This window comes from Calidris pugnax, unplaced genomic scaffold (genome assembly GCF_001431845.1).
Source record: "Calidris pugnax isolate Ruff unplaced genomic scaffold, ASM143184v1 scaffold20, whole genome shotgun sequence".
Lineage (NCBI taxonomy): Eukaryota > Metazoa > Chordata > Aves > Charadriiformes > Scolopacidae > Calidris > Calidris pugnax.
Window position 1 is genome coordinate 13840174 of NW_015094510.1, and position 7214 is coordinate 13847387.

At 36.6% G+C, this 7214-nt stretch overlaps 1 protein-coding gene across 2 annotated transcripts in view; it reads right to left on the bottom strand.

Moving 5' to 3' along the window:
• TSC22D1 (TSC22 domain family member 1) overlaps positions 1-7214 on the bottom strand; it is a 96850-nt gene that overhangs the window by 45742 nt on the left and 43894 nt on the right. The gene's annotated exons all lie outside the window — the stretch shown is intronic.

Consider the following 7214-nt stretch of genomic DNA (forward strand, 5'->3'; position numbering starts at 1 on the left):
CAAGGTTCTCTGTTAGTGCCATATAGAGTTCTTATGCCCTCCCTACAAACAGGAAATTAAAGTTGTAATAATGAATCCTCTTGAGTCCTAAGATGAATGAAAGGTCTTTTTATGAAAAATCTTTTTATAGATGGCCTCATTACTCAAAAGCATCTCCTCAAAATAGAAATTTTCAGTCGACACCCTTGTAAATACAAACACAAAAGTAGGAGAGCCATTTCGATGTCCAAATCCACTTCTAAATCAAAACTATTTCAATCATTTTTTTCATTCCACTGGGACCTTTGGCCTTGGGTCTTACTGCTATGGTTGTGACTGAGAAATATTCAAGTCCACCATATCTGAAGTTTAGAAAGTACTGAAAAATTGAGGGTCATGTTATGTCACTACCATTTCTAGAGGACATGATTCCACTTGCGTCAAGCCCTAGCTTGACTTTATTCCAAGTTTCACTGAGCTAGCTCACTCAGGTGCTAAGCCATAGGAGTGGCAAAGCCACCTCTTGAGAAGTACATTTAGTCTTGTTTTGTAACACAAGGAAATCCCTTCTAGAAAACCACATTTACAAATATTTGTTCTGAACCAGGGTTGCATATCTTTAAACTAGTAACATCTCTATTCTTCATCACTGCAATAACTACTGTGAACAAGCAGATTCAGCAACTTATTCCTATGTATGTCTCAATTTCAGATAGAGAACTAAAACCACCAAACCCCAGAAATAGTTTAAAACCCCATACTGCTTACATAAGCCATCTCTTTTACTTAAAACGCAAATCAGCGATCCCCAAAACCACAGTAAATACTTTATTTAAAAATGAAAGAATTAACTGACTTAATGCCTTGTTAATCAGTCTGTGCTCAGCATTTAAAGCTCACCGCCCTTACAGGGAAAGAGCTTTCAGGTCAAGTCAAAAAAGCAGCACACAGGAGTAACAGATGGCAAAAAAACCCAACAAAAAAACCCCACAACGCTTCCTACAGCCCTGTCTAGTGACAGAGGAACGTCACCACTGCAGGGATTGATCATTGCTCCTTGTGGGGACAAAACCATTTAATTACACATTAATGCAGAATCATCAAGAATGTAGCATAGAAACACTGTTTTGAAAGGCTGGGGGAAAGTTATTATATAAAGCCTTTAGCTATTTAATGATTAAATCCTGGGTTTGATGGACTTAAAAGTCAAAAGGAATAAATTAAAGTTCCAAGTCCCCGAAGTTTACAAAAGTGAAATATAGGTGTTGGTGCAGAATATATATCTATAGAAATATATAAACATATCTATTTATATACACATATAATGTCACTTGCATAAAAAAAAAATATACCTGATACTCCCAACATGCTCTTATAGCCTCCAGGAATTTGGAGTCGATATAAATTCATGCTTTTAATTTACCGAGCACTTAAAAAGGTAGTAAAAGTAATGATTTTGAAGCTATAGAAAGCAATATCCTCTCACTGCATGTCCTCACTTTAAAAACAGTCATCTGCATCCTTAACCCAACCTCCTTATAACCAGAGGAATAGCTTCCCCTAGAATCCTCACAGAACTTGTTATCTTAGTCTGCTTTCTGCAGGCAATCATATTAGTTGCTTTGGTTTGAGCTTATTTTACTTTTAGCTTTCATTTTAAAGGTCAGTATGAGCGTCTAGTGCCATGAAGCAACTCCTTAAATACATTTTAGACATCAGAATTTAATTTACCAGTTTTCTTTCACCCTTCAATATAAATGTCACACAATATACAATATAATCTTCAAAACCCCCACAATATACTGCTATTCAACTATAGATCCCTTTGTAACCTGACAGATACATACTTGTGTGTGTGTATATATACATACACACACCCACACACAGATAATACTCATGGGTTGGAAAGATATATGATGATTTCTTCTATATACAGTAGCATAACATTTGATCTAAAACACTAAAAGTATCTATTTAGTTCCCTTACCTGTAAGAAGGCTTTAATTTAGGGAAAGTCTAACCAAGTCACAGCTAAAGCTGTCACAGCATAGTAGAGAAAAAACCTGAACTTTTCAACGTTTAACTAAAAAATGTCTTTCTACTGTCTTTACAGGATGAAGACACTACTACAAACCCAATCAAAAAATTAAGGTCAGTGTGCTAAAAAAGACAGGAACTGGGCAACAAGGACAGAAGGCTTATTAAATGTAGGTGGTCTTCACTAGCAAAGCATCACACTACTCACAAGCAGGAATAATTCCTTCCAAAAAAACCCGTAAGTTGTGGGGAAGAAACAGGGTTAAATGCTCAGTCCTTGAAGATAATTATTTTTGTATCCTGTTAAAAAGAAACATTGTATCAAATATTATACTGGACTTTATACCATAGTTCTTAACTCCACCTTACTAGGATTTTGGTCTTAATGAAATCCTAGTATGACAGCCTATACTTAAATTGGAATTTTGAGGGAACAATTTTCAACTTTGGGTGCAAATGAAGAAGTTCATTTGGGGTGTAAATAAAAACCCTTGCCTTATAAACCAAATTAATTAATGCTTGTACTGAAAAAGCATCCACAGGTCTCATTTAACAAGCAAAGTTTAGATTGGGGGGGAGGTAGAAACAGTATTCATAGCACGTTACAATCACTATAATTCTGGGTTAAAAGGTAAATTCCTGCATTTTGATATAGGTCGATGCTGGTTTTAAGTATCAAGATTAGTGTATTTCATAAATTAGGTTACGGATCATACCAAAAGCAATGAATTTTCCAGCTTTATCTAACCTGCAAGGATTCTCCAATGGATGGGAGGAGTTCGCTAAGTAAATAAAATCTCCTCACTGTGCCAGAAATTAAAGAAGAAACACAGGGGCAAAGAGGGAAAGAAATATGGGATTTTTTGGCAGTTTTCTTGTATTTGCTTTTAGCTAGAGCAGAAAAAAAAAAAAAAAGCTTCTTCAGGCAACAAGAACACCCGCCTTGCAGAAAGCCAGTTACTACGTGATTTACTCCAGTGCAGTCCACATAAGTTTTCCAAGGAGGAGTGTCCTGAGAATAACTGAGTATCACATGCCGATCAAACTGGTGAGACTATTCACTGAATCGAGGCCTTGCACAATGTGGTTCTCATTTAGCTCCAATCTAAAATCCTACACACTGTGCAAAGAAAGCAATATGAACAGCTAGTCAAGTCGTAACTTCTTGCATATCCTTCAGTATTTACATAAAGGCAGAAAGGAGAGTGTCTTCATAAAGTACACTGAATCACAGAACAAGCCAGATTTTGAAACAGTAGGCGCTCCAAGAGGGACACAAAACAGATGGTAGTTCAAGGTGACAAATGTGACAATATAAACCATTCACTGCTTAAGTGTAAAGGCAAGTGAAGAGCTTAGGCTTATCTTATTCATTCATATACAGCGTTCAAGCTCTTAAAAATTTTAACTTAGCAGTCACAAGGAATGGGCAAGGAGCATAGGCCTTTCTAGCACTATTACGTTGCCACCAGCTTTAAAATGTCTTTGAAGGAGGCAGAAAATTAATCTGAAACAATAACTGGAGTTCAACTACAAGCAGCAATTTGGGTGTTAAGATTACCTGGAGAGACAAGCAAAATGCCCTGCAGCTGAAGTACTGCCACACTGGAAGCACTTGTTTGACTGCTAGCCATGGAGATACACTCCAGTCCTCCAAGTAATATGTATTTTTAGAGAACAATATGAGGACTGATACAGGGACAAAAGCTTTCTTCATTTTTCTTGAGCATTAATTCTCTGAACAAATGTAGTATTACTGTTCATCTTTCCCATTTGCAAAACTGCTTTATTAAAAAAAATAATTCTGAGCTAGTTAAAAAGGAAGTATTAGAGACATGACTAGTGTGCTCTTTCAACTGGGATAGTTAGGAAAAGTCTCCATAATGGATGCAAGTATAAGGAAGAATAGCTAAAACAAATATATTGATAAAATTTAACATTAATACAAGGGAAGAGACACTAAAAGATATCACCAGTACAATTATAAAGGGAACAAAAATGTCAATACAGAAATCACTTATTGGAACACTCCTCAGCATAATACGTTACAGAATTCTGTTCCCTGAAATACCAAAAATTTCATCAGGTGCTGCTCAAAAAAGTTCAGTGGTCAATTAAGCAGCATATGAAAAATAGTTGTGTTTTAGGATACTATAGAGATAAAACTAAGAAGAGATTAACACATGAAAAGCTAAAAAGTTTGTTATAGTCTATTCTCATTTTTACAACTACCCTTAATTTATTAGGAAAGGAATTAATGCAAGTTCTCTCTCTGAACGTCCCTATTCTCACGTCCCCATCAAATTTTTTAACCTATTTTTAATTTCAACCAGATCTAACAGAAGGTTAACAGCTTCCGAAGATACACAAGTTCTTAAAAAGTTAAATAATGATAAATGGACAAATCTGGAGCCCTTCTAACTTGTCCATACTTTCCCCTTAAAAAAAAAAAAAAACCACTGCAGCATTAACTCAGCTGTTTTAGACACCATCAGGTGATAAACATATCCAGTGCCCAAAGCATAATGCAGCTTCAAATCAGTGCTGATACTTTATTAGACAGCAAGAGAACCTAAACACACAAGCTACAAATCTATAGGAGCCCAGCCTTTAGTAGTGTCATTGCTTAAGGAGGCAGAGGGACGAAAACTTTGCTGCTGCAAGCAATTTTCTGTCAGGTCTACTCCCTGCTAAGGGAGAGTTTCTACATTAGCTGGCTGCTTCTTATTCCAATTCCTGCACTGTTCCAGTACCTGACTCAGCCTCAATTTCTCTGCAGTCCTGAAGTCACCCAGGAACACCCCGTCTGCACATGGCAACTGTCAGCTGTTTTTCATTTACTCTTACGTGCTTCAGTCTGATTTCAGCTCTCCATCTCATACACGTACTCAAAAAACATTTTCCAAATTAATTTTTCATGCTTTCCTCATCTGATGCATAGTACTACCAGAGTTCAGGAAGACATTTTAAAAGGTATTTCAAACTTTACTATTCTGAAAAGTTATAGACATGTGCCAGCAGCAGGTATGTGAAAATTCCCCTGGAATGCTTGGGAAAGCATCCTTATCTGGTCAAGTTGCAGCTCATGTGTTTTCAAGGTAATTTCCATCGTGTCTCAGAGATTCACGTTTCACATTCACATGCTACTTCACTTATGCTCCACATTAAACAGTATTTCCTAACCTTCCATAATACCCTCCCCTCCCTGGTAAATGCCAGGATATGCAGCTGTGGGACAAGGTAACAAATGAGAACAGAATCGAACTTCCTCCTTAAGGCGCTGAGATTTCCTCATTTTATGACTTAAAGCCCTCCCCTAGCCACAGGGAACTAAGCTTCGGAAAACCTAGTAAGTATCTGTTATTTGTCAGTAACTTCTGGAAAATGACATGTCCAAACAGTCCTTCCATACTTTCTGTAGCCTCATGTAAAGAGTACAGAACAGTGTATTTTAACTTGTGTTTTTAACAAAGGTTTCCTACCAACAAGAAGCTGAAAGTTTGCAAGCTCCTGCTGCCTAGGATGTTAAACCAGTCTAAGGTAACATTCTAAAAACAGTGTATAAGCTGCAGAAAATTCCACCATATTTTTAATATTAGAACAACAGAAATACGCTGATTTACCCTTTAACCTACAGCTTCTCCATAGCATTGTTTGACAAGTCATTTTTCACCAGAGGCAAAAACCAAAAAGAGACAGGGAATTTCCTTATATGCCATGCCAATAATTCTAAAGATTAAAGTGGCATTAATTTCTGAAGAATTACTTTTCCGAATAACAGTTTCCATTTGCTGGCAATCTTTCTGGATTAATATTATAGTGATTTTAATGTGGGTTCTAAATGAGATAATCCCATCCAATGAATAAACCTCAGTTCAAGTTAGCACAAAGTGAAATTTTTGGGGAAATCTATCTACATCACGTTTGAATCTCCAGAAGTCAATTATGGTCACATTAAATATATTTGTAATCATAAAAGTTTCATTATTCTTTCAAATGCTACTTACTTCAGAATTATAGATGATATCTGCATTTGAATTTGGCAAGAGGGGGTCAGATACTGGTATGGTTGAAATTGCTCAAGTAATTATATTAAGAAGAAAATCACCCCAAGCCATACGCCCCTCTGTGCAATCTCTTTCAACCATCACTTTATCAATCAGGACTAATAACATTATTTTGCCTCCATAAAAGTGATAATTGTGCAAGACAAATTTGTTCACTTACTGTTATATAACATAAGTCTAAAACCCACACATTTTCCCAACCTCCACTTGATGGGCATATAGAAAAAGCAAGAAACATCAGTTTCCAGCAGGGAGAGAGAAAAGGAAAGCCACTCATGTGTGACAGTGGATCAGGAAATCAAACAATATAGGACAGTTTATTAGAATAGTAATTTTATATTCAAATTAAAAAAATTGATAAGTCATCAGGGAAGCATCCATGTCATCAGTAAAAGAAACACAAACTTAATATGGCCTTCAAACCCATTTCTGAAACAGTTAATTCATAATGCCTTCCATGCCATTTAGACAACCCAGCTTCTTAAGTAGCATAACCAAACAATTCCTGAAATAACCCACCAACTGACCAACTCACCTCATGTTGCTGATACCAACTTATGGACCTGGCTCAGGAGCTGTGCAGCCGCCAATTCTTCATAAAGTCCATGCAAGAAACCCATGGAAGGGTTCAACCATTTGTTACCATTACTTTCAGAGAATGCCTTTTTCCAATTTTCAATTAAAACCAGTTTTCTAAAATAACCCTTAAATCATATTCATTCTTTGAGGGACCAATAACAGAGGTCTGGCAAACCAAGGTATCAATCTACTTTCCTCAATCAAAAAAAAAAAAAAAAGAGCTGAAGAGGGACTTTTTGTCACTGCTACCTCCTTAGATCCCAATGCCCTGAAAAGGGGACCAGCAAAGTGAAATCCAACTTACAGCACACCATTGCTGATGGAATCAGTCTGGCTTTCAGAATTTCACAGAAAACTTATGTTTTGGTACCCATCTCCTCCACCTGAAAGCAAGGGAATATAAACACCCCAGAACCTATGCTCTTCATTCTCATTTTCTTGTTTATAAAAATCAAGATCATTTTCTGATTTACAAAAGGAACACATTTTTTGATACACCTCCCTTCCCTAAGCTACTCTAAACTGACAAGGCACCTCTCACACAAACGACAG